Below are 15,697 nucleotides of genomic sequence, written 5' to 3'. Positions count from 1 at the left end.
AATGGCATCAACATTACCTTACCACTTCCCCTACATGAGAGGACCCCTTCTTATTTAAAAGGGTCACCCCATTCAAATGACAGATGAGATGCTGTTGGCTTACTTTTTGCTGCTGCAGATGTTAGAAGTCTTTTACTTTAATGAATTCACAGGATTTTGGCCAATCACTGGCCAACATTTATTGCCCAGATGGCCATTTAGCATCAACCACATTGCTGTGGATCTGGAGTCACATGTAGGCCACACCAGAAAAGAATAGCAGTTTCCTTCTCCAAATGAGATTAGTGAACCAGATGGGCTTTTCTAACAATCAGCAATGATTTCATGGTCTTCATCAGTCTATTATTTCCAGATTTTTATTGAATTTAAACTCACCATCTTTTTTAATTCATTCACAGGATGTAGACATTGCTGTCTAGGCCCCAGCATTAATTAATCAGAGGGCAGTTAAGAGTCAACCACATTGCTGTAGGTCTGGAGTCACATGTAGACCAGACCAGGTAAGTATGAAATACTTTAGTGAACCAGATAGGTTTTTCCAACAAGTGACAACAATTCCATGGTTATCACTAGACTCTTAGTTCCTGATTTTTAAATTGATTTCAAGTTCCACCATGGCAGACTTTGAACCTGGATCTCCAGAACATTACCTGGGTCTCTGTATTGTTAGTTCAGCTATCGCTTTCCCTAATGATGGGAAGATGTATTGGTGCAACAGGGGAGGGAATATGGTGGGTAGTGGCGTTACAGTGTCTCCGGATCTGCAATAAAAGAGGCAAATGGAGCACGGGTATGAAGAGAGTAGGGTATGCAAGTAGCAGGGAGCAGGTTTTTATGAGGGGAGGGATAGGCGCGGCTGGACCTGACTAGGACAGCTCTTTATGGAGTACTCCTCCACTCACCATCAGGTCCAACAAAGATGGGCTCACAACAGTGGGAGCTGCAGCCTCCCACCACTGCTTCTGAACATCGATTGCAGGGATCTATTCTGGACCTCTACTCTTTGTGATTTTTATAAATGACTTGGATGAGGAAGTGACAGAGTTAATAAATTTGCTGATGACACAAAGGTTGGTGGAGTTGTGGACAGTGTGGAGGGCTGTTGGAGGTTGCAATGAGACATTGACAGGATGCAGGACTGGGCTGAGAAGTGGCAGGTGGAGTTCAACCTGGCAAAGTGTGAAGTGATTCATTTTGGAAGGTTGAATTTGAATGCAGAATCAAAGTTAAAGGCAGGATTCTTGGCAGTGTGGAGTAAATCTTGCCCATAGATCCCTCAAAGTTACCACCCCAGTTGATAGGGCTGTTAAGAAGGCGAATGGTGGGTTGGCTTCCTGAAGAAGGGCTTATGCCCAAAACGTCGAATCTCCTGTTCCTTGGATGCTGCCTGACCTGCTGCGCTTTTCCAGCAACACATTTTCAGCTCTGATTTCCAGCATCTGCAGACCTCACTTTCTCCTGGCTTTCATTAGCAGCAGGATTGTGTTTAAGAGCCACAAGGTTATGCTGCAGATCTGTAAAGCTCTGGTTAGTCCACACTTGGAATATTGCGTTCAATTCTGGTCGCCTCAGTATAGGAAGCTTTAGAGAGGGTGCAGAGAAGATTTACCAGGATGCTGCCTGGACTGGTGAGCATGTCTTATAAAGAAAGGTTGAGGGAGCTAGGGCTTTTCTCATTGGAGAGATGAAGGATGAGAGGTGACTTGATAGAGGTGTACAAGATGATGAGAGGCATAGATAGAATGGATAGCCAGAGTTGTTTTCCCAGGGGGAAATGGCTATCACAAGGGGGCATAATTTTAAGTTGATTGAAGGAAGGTTTAAGAGAGATATCAGAGATATGGTGTGTGGAATGCACTGCCAGCGGTGGTAGTAGAGTCAGATACATTAGGGGCATTGAAGCGACTCTTGGACAGGCACATGGAAGATGGTACAAGAGTAAGATAAAAGGTCGGCACAACGTCAAGGGCCAAAGGGCCTGTACTGTGCTGTAATATTCTATGTTAAGAATCTATGTTCAATGTTTATGTTCAGATGGCTTCATTGTGCTAAATATTTAGATGAATGGAACTCCTGAGGTGGGAGCAGGAAGCTCAGCAAACATTTTCAAGCTTACCATCCATCCTGTGTCTAGAAAGGAACAGAAAGCTGTGTGTGAGAAGTGGAGAGATGCAGAAATGAGAAGTGAGCTGGCTTTGCCAATATGGGAGGAGCTCCATTGAGGTAGGTAGAAACATTTGGTGTTCAAATGGTGCTGCTGGCCACATGTCAATGGGAAGAGGCATTGGAAGGCCGAGGATCTCAACCACATCTTCCCAGAGATTGACTGTTTGACCCAGCAGTAGCCAAGATGCTGGTATCTTGGAGAAAAACTGCCAGAGCCCCATCTCCCCGAGGGGAGAACAAAAGGCTGACTGCTGGGATGCAAGTGAGCTTTCAGTCCACCAGGGAAATGTACACAAGTATCTGGCAAATTAGGAGGCAGCTTAAAGTTTATGATCTGACTACCTCAAGAAGACTGAATGTGGCCCTATTATACATCTGTGAGTCCCATGCCCTACTAAAGGGAGCAGACAAAATATTAGTTTAAGGATTATTCTGGGGAAATCAACTTGCTATTCATAGTCTTTGGTAAAAGGAGGTTTAATTGTTTTGTCACAAGTTAAGAACTTGTACTGACTGCTGGAACTGCTCCTATTGCTGCAATAACAATTGACCCCTCTGCTGGTATTCTCTTTCCTAGCATTTCTGCATCTTCCTCTATCTATGGTATTTCCCTCTCTCTCTGCTGGTATTTTATCGCTGTCTGCCTGTACTTTGTGTTGTGATGCACAGTGCGGTGGTACAGGCTGCTGACTTGGTAATTACATTATCCGCAGTCACTGGGTAATGTAATGGCTCTGCCGTACATTCTCAGCGTGAAACAGCACACCACAAGGATATCACAGCAAACTGTGAAAGCACATTCAGGACACCAAAGCACACAGCTTCAGCAGTGGGATCCAGATCATAGGTGCCTTCAACACGCTCTCTATTATCTTGAAGAAAAATTCTCGATTGATTGGAACCTGCCAATCACAACCAGAAAATCCTATGACTAGAAAATGCTGAATTCACACATCAAATAGTGTATTGTTGACAGTAGCACGATTTGAATGCATTGTGTAGGTTAAAAATTGACAGTAAGCCTGTATGGTATTACTAACTATTGCAATAAGATGGTGCCTTGGGCTGGTTGTGGAAACGACACGATCGAGATTAAATAGGAAGGAAATTTGAAAATCAAATGCCTGCAACAAATTGTACGTTGGGTCCTACCTGGTGAAGTAGCAGACGGGATTGCACAGCTGATAGATACAGCAGCTTCTTTCTCTCTCTCTCTCTTGTTTACTGACATGAACAACACTTGGCAAGACTGTGTCGGATTCAGCCAATCAGCTGGTGTGTCCTCCCATTCCTTGCACTCTAACTGGAGGGTCCGCTGCTCCCGTGTGGGGCTGGCTCCTTCCAAACCCGTTTCTCTCACCCAGAGAGGGGAGATTGACAGAGAGGCGAGAGCTGAAGCATCGTTTCTGATTTCCAGCGAGCACCCACCGGCAGCCCAACAATGACAGCCTCCCGCCTGCTCCCCGATAGGTCAAACCGCAAGATCGATATTTCCAGCACAACTTTCTACACCTTCTAGAGAAATTAAAACACTGACATTTAAAGAGGTTTTGGTGATTTTTATTTTTGTGGTCTGAGGGTACTTTTTATTCGATGTTCTTCGCCTCACAGCATTTATTGCCTATTCCTAATTGTCTAGAGGGCATTTAAGAGTTAACCACCTTGCTGTGGGTCTGGAGTCCACTGGAGGCCAGACTGGGTAAGGATGACAGTTTCCTTCTCTAAAGGACATTAATGAACCAGATGGGATTTTTTTTCCCCACAATTGACAACAGTCATCATTAGGAGAAAGTGAGGTCTGCAGATGCTGGAGATCAGAGCTGAAAACGTGTTGCTGGAAAAGGGCAGCAGGTCAGGCAGCATCCAAGGAACAGGTTCCTGATGAAGGGCTTATGCCCGAAACGTCGAATTTCCTGTTCCTTGCATGCTGCCTAACCTGCTGCGCTTTTCCAGCAACAGTCATCATTAGGCCAACTTTTAACTCCAGTTTGTCTTGAATTCAAATTGTGCCAGTTGCTGTGGTGGGATTTGAACCCAGGTACCCAAGACATTGATGGGTGAATGGTACTATTAACAGTGCATTATCACCTTCCCCTATCATTCAGGCTCATCTTCACGTCCCTTCAACATCACTGTAGACTCAGACACTCAAACATTTACAGCACAGAATGGGAGGCCATTCAGTTCATCTGCCTATGTGGGTCAACAAAGATCTGATTATATTTTCAGGTTCAATGCTTTACAGCCCTGGAGTCTAAAGAAATGCACGTAAATACGATTAGATTAGATTACTTACAGTGTGGAAACAGGCCCCTCAGCCCAACAAGCCCACATCCATTCCCCACCATTCACCCCCTCACCTAACACTATGGGCAATTCAGCATAGCCAATTCACCTAACCTGCACATTTTTGGACTGTGGGAGGAAACCGGAGCACCCAGAGGAAACCCACACAGACTCGGGGAGAATGTGCAAATTCCACACAGTCAGTCGCCTGAGGCGGGAATTGAACCCGGGTCTCTGGCGCTGTGAGGCAGCAATGCTAACCACTGTGTCACTGTGCTGCCCCGTATTGCAATACTATTAAGTGTTCCCAGAGTTTTTGATGCAATAACCCTTTTAGACAGTGAACTCGAGACTTCGACCATCTTCAGGGTGAAACATTTTTCCTTAGTTCCCCTTTTAGCCTGTACTTCTTACCTTAATCTATACCCCCACTTGTTACCCTCTCCACTAATGGAAAAAGTGCCTTCCTATTCCTACACCTTTCCAAAGGAATGCCATGAGAAATTTCACAATATATTAAATGGTGACGTGCTTTTCCTCATTTTATTTTCAGTTTATTTACCAGCTGGTGTTAAGAAAAGGTGATCCAGAAAGTCTGGTTGACTGGGTTGAAGGTCAGAGGCCATGTGATTAAAAACTCCAGGGAATATGTGCAACCAAAGTCGGCAACTCTGGTGTGAGGAGAGCAGAGAGTTTCCTTTTGCGTTGCCTGCAGTTATGACCTTACCTGAGGCAGACACTCAAAGGTGGCTCTTTGTGAGACTAACAAGAGATTAGTTAGACCAATGCATGGTTTTCCTGTAACACACTCTACTAAGCAGCCCCTGTTGTTTCCTGAACCTAAAGCAATCTTTATACTGAGCGCAGTGTGGTGAGCTGGCAAGGATATACAACTGTGCATCCTTCCACCTCCAGTCATATCTTTTCATGTGTAGCAAAAGATCTGGTCAGCAAGCAGCTCTCGCTGGGTGGAATCTCTGTCCTCAGGGTTTGGATTCCAAGGGAAGGTCTGTAGGTAGCAAACTTCATGGTTCATAGTTCCTTGAAAGTGGACTCACAGATAGACAGGGTAGTGAAGAAGGTGCTTGGTTAGTGCATTGAGTTTAGGAGTTGAGAGGTCATGTTGCGGCTGTACAAGACAATGGTTAGGCCACTTTTGGAATACTGCATTCAATTGCGGTCTTCCTGCTATAGGAAAGATTTTGTGAAACTTGAATATGTTCAGAAAAGATTTGCAAGGATGTTGCCAGGCTTGGAGTATTTGAGCTATAGGAGAGGCTGAATAAGCTGTGGTTGTTTTCCCTGAAATGTCAGAGGCTGAGGAGTGACCTTAAAGAGGTTTAGATTAGATTAGATTAGATTACTTACAGTGTGGAAACAGGCCATTCGGCCCAACAAGTCCACACCGACCCGCAACCCACACACACCCCTTACCCAAAACTACGGGCAATTTAGCATGGCCAATTTACCTGGCCCGCACATCTTTGGACTGTGGGAGGAAACCGGAGCACCCGGAGGAAACCCACGCAGACACGGGGAGAACGTGCAAACTCCACACAGTCAGTCGCCTGAGGCAGGAATTGAACCCAGGTCCCTGGCGCTGTGAGGCAGCAGTGCTAACCACTGTGCCACTGTGCCGCTTTATAAAATCATGAGGGGCATAGGTAAGATAAATAGACAAGATATTTTTCCTTGGATAGGAGAGCCCAAAACTAGACAGCATTGGTTTAAGATGAAAGGGGAAAGATAAAAAAGGGACCTAAGGGCAACTGTTTCACAGAGGGTGGTGCGTATATGGAATGAGCTGTCAGAGGAAGTGGTGGAGGCTGGTACAACTACAACATTTAAAAGGCATCTGGCTGGGTATATGAATGGGAAAGGTTTGGAGGGATATGGGTCAAATGCTGGCAAATGGCACTAGAATAATTTAGGATATCTGGTCGGCATGGATAAATTGGACAAAAAGGTCTGGTCCCATGCTGCACATCTTTATGACTTTATGACTCTATGGTTCTAGCCTCACCACTGCTTGACTGACGTGTAGTTCAACACAATGTGAGTACTCACTGACTGTCCAGCCAGAAGGCAAGATCACTGATGCTAGAACAACACTCTGCCCCAGAAGGTTGCAATCTCAGATCAGCAGCATCTCAGGTTGACATTACTCACTCCCGTGTTCGAATCTCCGCACAGCTTTTCACATTGAACTGTCACCTCCTACAGCCTGACAAACAGACAAGGTCCCACCATTCAGGCATTCTCTGCCTCCCCCATTTGAAACAGAGCAAGCCCCAACATAAACACAGAACATGCTGAGGAACCCCAGCAGGCCTGGCAATATCTGCAGAGAGAGAAACAAAGTCAACAGTTTGAGTCCGATATGATTTTCTTTGGAACTGAGGAGAGAGGTGGAAAAGTTTTATATTGTGGAAGATATTGGGCATGAGTAATTCAGCCTGACCTTTAATTACTCCACTGTTGCAGAGAGGTCCTACTTTTGTTCGGGACTTCTTTGGGTAGATCTGCTGGTACTATCCCTCTTGTTAGTAATAGTCTTAGTAAAATTACATGGTAAAGGATGACCATACAGAGTCTTGGGACTGCATCATAGTCTGCATTATATAACTGCTACCATTAATGGAATCCTTTACAAAAAACCTTTTGAATTCTCAAAGGAGGAGAATTGTACCTTTTATCCAGGTATAGCCACTGAGTATGTGCAAAGATCGCATGAAAGTGGGGCCTGGGTCTGCAGGACTCCAGCTAAGCTGTCGGTCTTAACATCCTGTCTGTATATTTTCTGTTCACTCACAGGAGCGGAAGTCTCACATCACTGCACACAAATTTCCTAGGTCACCAAACCTAGTACTTCTCTATTCTGATTACACTCCTGAAAAGCAGAGGATGAGATGTTTTTGAGATGAAAACAGAGATATTCAGATGCAAATTGTTGTTATTGTTAGGAATTAAAGGGGCTGATTACCCTTTTAAACAAAGACCTTTGTCAGACATAATGTCTTTACAATGAGACTGTTTAAACTCTAATAATTCAGGTGTACCAACCTGGAAGTGGGCACTGTTTTCAGAAAGAAGAGAGGTTGATCTGAACAGTTCCATTGTAACGATATAAAAGATATAGAAACAATCTCGTAACAACAGACAACAAGTATCTAGCTAGGTTCAAGGGTCACACACTACCTCAGTACTGCAGACACAGTAAGAAAATTAGTGGGACATTTCAGCCTTTTCAGCCACTTAGTTAGATCAGGACTGATTGACAACTTAACCCTATTTATCTGCCTTTGAATTCCAAACAAACATTGGTTGACCTCAGTATTAAAGTTTCAATCAATGCTCCACCTTTGGGAGAGTTCCAGACATTTATCATCCTTTGTGTGAAAAAGTGCTAACTGATTTTTCTCCAAACAGTCTTGCCCTCATTTTAAGATTATGTCCTCATTCTGCTGTATGTCTCTTAACAGTTTCTGCAGCTCAGTGTAGCTCATCATTCAGCCTTCCAAGCATAATAGAATAAATGAAAGACATGGTTTCTAATCCCAGTTCACATTCAATACCAGCATTGTTGAATCGGGTTAGAACTCCATTTTATGAAACTGGAAACAGTTCTGGAGTTAATTCCCACTGGGGTTATCTCAGTGATCTGTTACAACATTGAAAGACTACAGTTCGAAGAGCATCTTGCCTGAGCACAAGCTTTGATGGTAAAATCCAAAAGCATATTAAGAGCATGTGAGTGATAGGCAGTTGCAAATATCAGAAATTATTTCAACAGAAGAACAAGATGCGTTTTCCTGCTTTGGATGACTCATTTAGTAAACTTTAAAAATACTTTCCTGTATTACTTCCAGATGTGGGCGCCAATGAGAATACCCACTTGCGCCCCCAATGGAGAAATCCTAAATTACTTCCCAAGGGGGTTACTCATATAAAAATTGGATGCTGATGCATGCAAAGGTGAAATGATTAGGATGGATGACCATGCACTTGACCAATGAGCTGGGCATTGTCTTTTTGGTGGGGATGTGTTTGGGGAGACAGGGGGTGCAAGAAAGTTTGTCCTCATTCCTCCATTTCCCCCTCCATCCTTCCACCTCCTGGATCCTGGCCTTCACTGATGATCTAAAATATAGAGTCATAGAGATGTACAGCATAGAAACAGACCCTTCGGTCCAACTTGTCCATGCCGACCAGATATCCCAACTCAATCCAGTCCCAGATGTCCCAACCCAATCTGCCAGCACCCAGCCCATATCCTTTGACGATGCTGTCACTTTGAAAAGGTTATTTTGTCCTTTTTTTTCCCCAGAGAGCTCAAAAACAGAGGTGCTGAAATGTCTGGGTAGAGCCTAATTGAACAAAAGTAGGGACTGGCCAGTTCTCCCAGTTCAGGTTTTTTCTAGTTTGTTTTCGCTGTCGCAGTGAGAAGCTGCTGCAGTGCAGAAAGGTTCCAAGCTTCAGCAAGTGACTCCTGACTGACTTTTATCTCTGAAATCTCTTTGGATGCTGTTCCTGCCTGTAAGAAACTGTGTTTGCCAAGGGGTGTGTTTATGGGATGTTACGGGATTGGAACCGCTCCTTAGTTAAGTTGCTGCGTCGGGTCAGTTCAGTTTTTCAATAGTTAAGTTATTCTAAATTCTGTTTTCTTTTGTTCATGCTTCAACTGTAGTGTTTAAATAAACTTTGTTTTGCTTAAAGCCGAGTGGTTTGACCAGCTGCATCACACCTGGAATATCCATCTCATATCTGCCTTTAAAGTTAGAAAAAATAGAAGGCATCTGACAGCCTGAAAGTTGTGTTAACCACTGCCCCAGTGTTAGCCCAACCTGATTATGTAAAGCTATTCGAGGTGACTATCGATACAAGTGATGTGGGTGTCAGTGCTGTGCTCTTACAAGAAGATGATGAGAAGATAGAAAGACCTATCGGATATTTGTCCAGGAAATTGAACATTCATGAACAGAAATATTTGACAATTGAGAACGAGGCTTTGAGCTTGGTGTTGGTGCTACATTTCAACATTTATGTTGCCAATAATGTGTCTGAGACAATAGTATATACTGATCATGACCCGTTGAAGTTTTTGGAGAAATTTAAAGACAAAAATTCTAGACTGTTTAGATGGAGCTTATTACTGCAGCCATTCAATTTGAAAATTATACATGTGGCAGGATGAGAAAATGTGATTGCTGACACATTGTCAAGACTTGAATGAAAAAACTGAGGTGTTCGATGGGTGGAGTAAACGGACTGATATATAAAGTAGTAGTGCATGTTTGCATGGTTATAGGCAATGTAGTGTATATAGGGTAAAAAATGAGGTCTGCAGATGCTAGAGATCACAGCTGAAAATGTGTTGCTGGTTAAAGCACAGCAGGTTAGGCAGCATCCAAGGAATAGGAAATTCGACTTTTCGGGCATAAGCCCTTCATCCATTTCCTGATGAAGGGCTTATGCCCGAAACGTCGAATTTCCTATTCCTTGGATGCTGCCTAACCTGCTGTGCTTTAACCAGCAACACATTTTCAGCAATGTAGTGTATATGCCTGTAATGTACTGACAGAGTAAAATTAAGTGATTTAAAAATAAAACCATCTTTGTATATTTTTTTAGGGGGAGGTGGGACGATGCTGTCACTTTAAAAAGGTTATTTTGTCCTTGCTTTTTTTTCCCCTAGAGAAGTCAAAGGCAGAGGTGATGAAATCTGGGTAGAGCCTAGTTGAACAATGTAGGGGAGTTGCCAGTTCTCGCAGTTCAGGATTTTTCTAATTTGTTTTAGCTGTAGCAGTGAGAAGCTTCAGCAGAAAATTCCTGACTGACTTTTCGCTCTGAAATTTCTTTGGAAGTTGTTCACTCGTGCCTGTAAAAAACTGTGTTTGAATTTAGCTTTTATGGGATGTTATGGGATTGGAACAGTTTCTTAGTTAAGTTGTTGTATCAGGTCAGGTAAATTTTCCAATAGTTAAGTTATTCTAAATTCGGTTTTATTTTGTTCATGTTTCAATTGTAGTGTTTAAATAAATTCTGTTTGCTTAAAGCCAAGTGTTTGACCAGCTGCATCACACCTGGAATATCCATCTCACATCTGCCTTTACAATAAGAAAAAGTAAGGGTCTAGGTTACCTTTGCAAAATATTTTCAGGAGGTCTGGCCTGGTCCATAACAACTGAAAGTTGTTTATCTGCACACAATTCCTGTCTGTGCAACTTGAATTCCCTTTTGTCATTCTGTTTTATGTGTTTTGTGCTGATGTTTTATTCCTCTGAAGATTTCATTTGCACACATTTTAAAATTATTTTCTTACCTCTGTAATTCCCCTCATGTTGTGATAGTTTAACTTGACCATTAACTGGCCAGCAATCACTGTTTTCATCTCCCATTTATTGTCAGTCATTGAGATCTCTGTGATATAATGGAAGGCATCTGTTTATGTAGCTGTATTAATCAAGTCATTGGGAAGTGTGCTCACCATACCTGTGTAAGGATGGAAGGGTCAGAAACCCTCAGAATAATTAAGAAGTATTTAGATGCACACTTTTGATACCAAGGTATAAACGACAATGGGTCAAATGAGATTGGCATATTTAGATGATTGTTTTTCAAAGAATCCCCGCAATGCAGCTAAAGGACATTCAGCCCATTGAGTCTGTACCAATCCTCCAAAGAGCATGCCAGCCTATCCCCATAATGCCCACATTGACCATAGTTAACCCACATAGCCTACACACCTCTCAATGTTACAGGGCATTTTTTTTTTAGTGTGACCAATTCACCCAACCTGTATATCTTTAGGCTGTGGGAGCAAATCAGAATGCCCAAAGGAAACCAATGCAAACCCAGAGAGAAAGTGCACAAACAGTCACTCAAGGCTGGAATTGAACACAGCTCCCTGGTGCTGAGAGGCAGCAGTGCTAACCGCTGTGCCATCATGCTACACTGAAACTGTCACAGACATTATGGGCTGAAGGGCCTTCTCTGTGTAATGGATCTCTATGACTCTTACCTACGACTGTACGACCTGAGTTGATCTCCGAGTCTTTCACTCTCTGCGTGTGTGGGAAATGGATGAACAGTTAACTACGGATAACTCCAAGTCCATTAACATTTCCCTATGTAAATTTTAGATCGGTTGATCTCCTGCATCATGGCACATGGGCAGCAGGAACTTCCTGGGTGCATTTAATGATTGACCTTGGTAATGCCAGTGGATGGCTGGCAGAATCCCAACCTTTGCTTCTGTTCATTCTACCAAATCAGAAAGATGTATTTGAGAGAATCCTTCAAGCTGGTGGAAGTTTAAATCAATGAATCTTTTCAGGCCTTCACTTGTAAGATCTGCAATAATGTGTGTAAATGGGATTTCCACCAAATAAGTGGATTCAAGTCTGAAAAAGACCTGAGGAAATTCTCAAACTGGCATAGGACCTAACTTGAAACAGAATGAAATTGAAGAGCTTAATTTTCATTGAACATTGTTGTTTACCAGGAAGCTGTTTGGCTGACTGTCACCCATCATCTAAACATTTACCATTGAAAGCTATGCAGATACTTTCCTGATCTTCATTCATGCATTTAGCAGAAAGATTGTCTGACACCCCAATGGAACTTGCATTTATAAGGAGTTTTCACTGATCTTCTACCAAGATCATGGCCAGATAGCTCCCCTGGAAATGGTAGTCCTTTTAGACAGAACATAGAGTCCTACACTGGCTCATTTGTAGTCAGGAGAGGGTGGGGGGTCTGTAAATTTCCATAGATGCCCTCCCTCCCATTTGCTTCAAACTGCTGGTAATGTTACTGTTTACAATTATTGGCGTTTTAAATGGCTACTTCCTACCCGACCTCCATTTTTAGGGACTATCCAGAAGATAGAGTTGCCAACTGTAATGAAATGTTTTCATCACATGAAGTGCCAGTCATTAATTCTGGTTTTAGTCAGCCAACACACCCATCCTTCTGATGCATTGTATCCCCATATGAACAGGAAGGTAAACACTCTCATTATCTAATTGGATGATGGCTGACTGTCAGCAAAACAGATTCTGGGAAAACAGAAATGTTCAATGAAAATTACAAAAAAGCACCTTTTTTCGAATGACCCCATGGATTAGGTCCAGCATTGAGCCCAGCACCAAATCTTTAAATAGAATGCCTACAGTGTGAACAGAAGCCATTCGGTCCATCGAGTCTGCACCACCCTCTTAAGAGTACTCCACCCAAACACAACCTCCCACCCCCTCCAGTAATCCTGTATTTACCATGGCTAATCAACCTAGCCTGCACATCTTTGGACAATATGGATAATTTAGCATGGCCAATCCACCTAACCTGCACATCTAATTGTGAGGTTATTGCTTCAGGCTGACAGGGTGAGAGCTGGAGACTGCAGCTCATGCATTGAGACAGGATTTCTGTCGACCTTGTGGCAAACTAAAGGGTCAAATTAAATTGCTGTTTAAAACCCAATGGACTAATAGTGCACAAGTAAATAAATCACTTAATGATTCCAAGATTGGTTAATACAGGAGTATTAGCAGGGACTGTTCAAACTAAGAGTGAAACTCACAAAATCTAAACATTCAGCTGGAACAATAAAACTTACCAGTCCAGACTTTATTGTGTCTTGTCTTGTTTGATCTTTAAAGCAGTAAGAAATTATTTATACGTGACCTAATGTGAAACAATAATAACATTTCCTTCTCCAGGATATTGCATGTTGACAGATAAATGGCTCACTCAAGCTCCCGATTGTTGGGATTTCCCAAGGCTTTTTAACCTGTATTCACAACCAAAGAAGCAGTCCCAGGACTTTGATGTTCTAAAATTGTGCCTTGCCATTGAAACTGTCCGCCCTGTAGGTGCTTAATCTGCAGTCAACTATTCCAATGCTTTCTGCTTCACCTTGGCTACTCCATAAACATCGGTTCATTTCAAATCAGACCAACATCACCCCTGTTCTCTCATTTATATTGGTTCCTGGTCCAGCAATATCTCCATTTGAAACTTCTCAACCTCATTTCCCTCTGTGGCCTTGCCTCTCATTATTTCTGTGACCTCTATGACATCCATCAACTGTACGTTCCTCTCAGCTCTCTGTATACCTATAGTTCTAGCCTTTTGCGTATTCTGTATTTAATTGCCTCACAATTGGTGACATTTAAATGTCAAGCATTTAAGACCTAAATTCAAGACCTCTGTCCATTATTCTTCTGAGTTGTGTAATAGGTGTGGGCATGAGTGGCCAAGTCAGAATTTATTGTCCATCTTTAAAGTGGCAGATGGCATTTTACTTAGATAAATGTGAGGTGAGGCATCTTGGGAAAGCAATCTAAGCAGGACTTATACACTTAATGGTAAGGTCCCAGGGAGTGTTGCTGAACAAAGTGACCTTGGAGTGCAGGTTCATAGCTCCTTGAAAGTAGACTCGCAGGTAAATAGGGTAACGAAGAAGGCATTTGGTATGCTTTCCTTTATTGGGCAGACTATTGAGTACAGATGTTGTGAGGTAATGTTGCGGCTGTACAGGACATTGATTAGGCCACTGTTGGAATTTGTGTGCAGTTCTGATCTCCTTCCTATCGGAAGGATGTTGTGAAACTTGAAAGGGTTCAGAAAGGATTTACAAGGATGTTGCCATGGTTGGAGGATTTGAGCTATAGGGAGAGGCTGAACATGCTGGGGATGTTTTCCCTGAAGCTTGGAGCTGAGGGGTGACATTATAGAGGTTTATAAAATCATGAGGGGCATGGATAGGATAAATAGACAAAGTCTTTTCCTTGGAGTGGGGGAGTCCAGAACTAGAGGACATAGGTTTACGGTGAGAGGGGAAAGATATAAAAGTGACCTAAGGGGCAACTTGTTCATGCAGAGGGTGGTGGGGTATGGAATGAGTTGCCAGAGGAAGTGGTGGAGGCTGGTACAATTGCAACATTTAAAAGGCATCTGGATGGGTATATGAATAGGAAGGGTTTGGAGAGATATGGGCCAGGTGCTGGCAGGTGGGATGAGTTTGGATTAGGACATCTGGCCGGAATGGACGGGTTGGACCGAAGAGTCTGTTTCTGTGCTGTACATCTCTTCGACTCTATGACCTACAATTGCTCCAGAGAATTTGGTGGTGAGCTGCCTTCATGAACTGCTGCATGTTGTGCTGTTAGAAAGTGAGTTCCAATATTTTGACCTAGTGAAGGAACAGCAAAATATATCTGAGTCAGGATAGTATGGCTTAAAGTGGAAACTTACAGGTGTGTGGTGTTCCCATGTAAATGCTGACCTTCTCCTTCTAGATGGAAACTGTAGTGACAGTAATGAGGTCAGCAAGGTAGATGTCATAGAATATCAGTTTGCTGATTAGGGCTGTTAATCAGATCCAATCAGGGAGTCCTGACTGACAAAAAATAAACAGGAGTGTTACCCGGCACCAGGTTGACCTCTGGGGGGGGAGACATGGGCGCCAGTCGGCCAGTGGACAGTCCTTTGGGCTCAGGGCAGCGGTAGACGTCAGTACGTGGCCACCACCACCCAACGCCTTAAAACGGCGGTGCTCGGACCCGACGTAGTGCACCAGTTGGAGGACGCTCAGGTGTGCAGTGGGATCCCGTCCACGCTCACCCCAGCCCGGATGGAATTTCACATTGGCCCCAAGGTCCCGTACTTCTCGCGGGAGCCTGTGCCCCACAACCTGAGCTGCCTCCGGAATTTTAATTTTGTTTCCTTTCGGGGGTGAAAAGGCGGGCCATGTATCAACTGCTGCTGCACACCGTCCACCTCTTCTCCCTCATCCACCGCCCGGTGGCAAATGGGCACGCCAAGGCGTGTCCGGGCGGTGGGGATCCCCAGTGGAGGGCCCTCTACGGGGGAGTCCTCACCCTTTCTCTCAGGGATCTGGGGTGGAGGGTGCTGCACGCAGCAGTCCCCTGTAACCGCAGATTGCGGTGGTTCATGGACTCCCAGCCCAACTGCTTGTTCTGTGGCGCTGTGGAGTCTGTGGACCACATGTATATTGGGTGTGGGCGTTTGCACTCCCTCTTTGATTTTCTCAAAAACCTTCTCCTCTGCTTTTGGTTGCACTTCAGTCCCACACTCCTGATCTTCAGGCACCTGGTACGGAGGAGGGAGGGCAGGTCTGAAGACCTCCTCGTGGGTCTGCTCCTGGGCCTGGCCAAACTGGCCATAAATAGGTCCAGGTAGCGGGCCGTGGAGGGAGTCGTTAGGGCCGATTGCCTGC

At 43.9% G+C, this 15,697-nt stretch overlaps 1 protein-coding gene across 1 annotated transcript in view; it reads right to left on the bottom strand.

Moving 5' to 3' along the window:
• The window catches only part of LOC132834995 (sorbin and SH3 domain-containing protein 1), a 434,648-nt gene extending 431,309 nt beyond the window's left edge, over positions 1–3,339 (bottom strand). The window contains exon 1 of the mRNA XM_060854191.1: positions 3,319–3,339. The gene's annotated coding sequence lies outside the window, so the exon portion shown is untranslated. The remainder of the gene's footprint in view (positions 1–3,318) is intronic.
• Positions 3,340–15,697: the final 12,358 nt, after the last annotated feature.

Source organism: Hemiscyllium ocellatum, chromosome 43, assembly GCF_020745735.1.
Source record: "Hemiscyllium ocellatum isolate sHemOce1 chromosome 43, sHemOce1.pat.X.cur, whole genome shotgun sequence".
NCBI lineage: Eukaryota > Metazoa > Chordata > Chondrichthyes > Orectolobiformes > Hemiscylliidae > Hemiscyllium > Hemiscyllium ocellatum.
The sequence above is the reverse complement of the archived record's forward strand: the minus strand, read 5'-3'. Positions and strand labels throughout refer to the sequence as shown.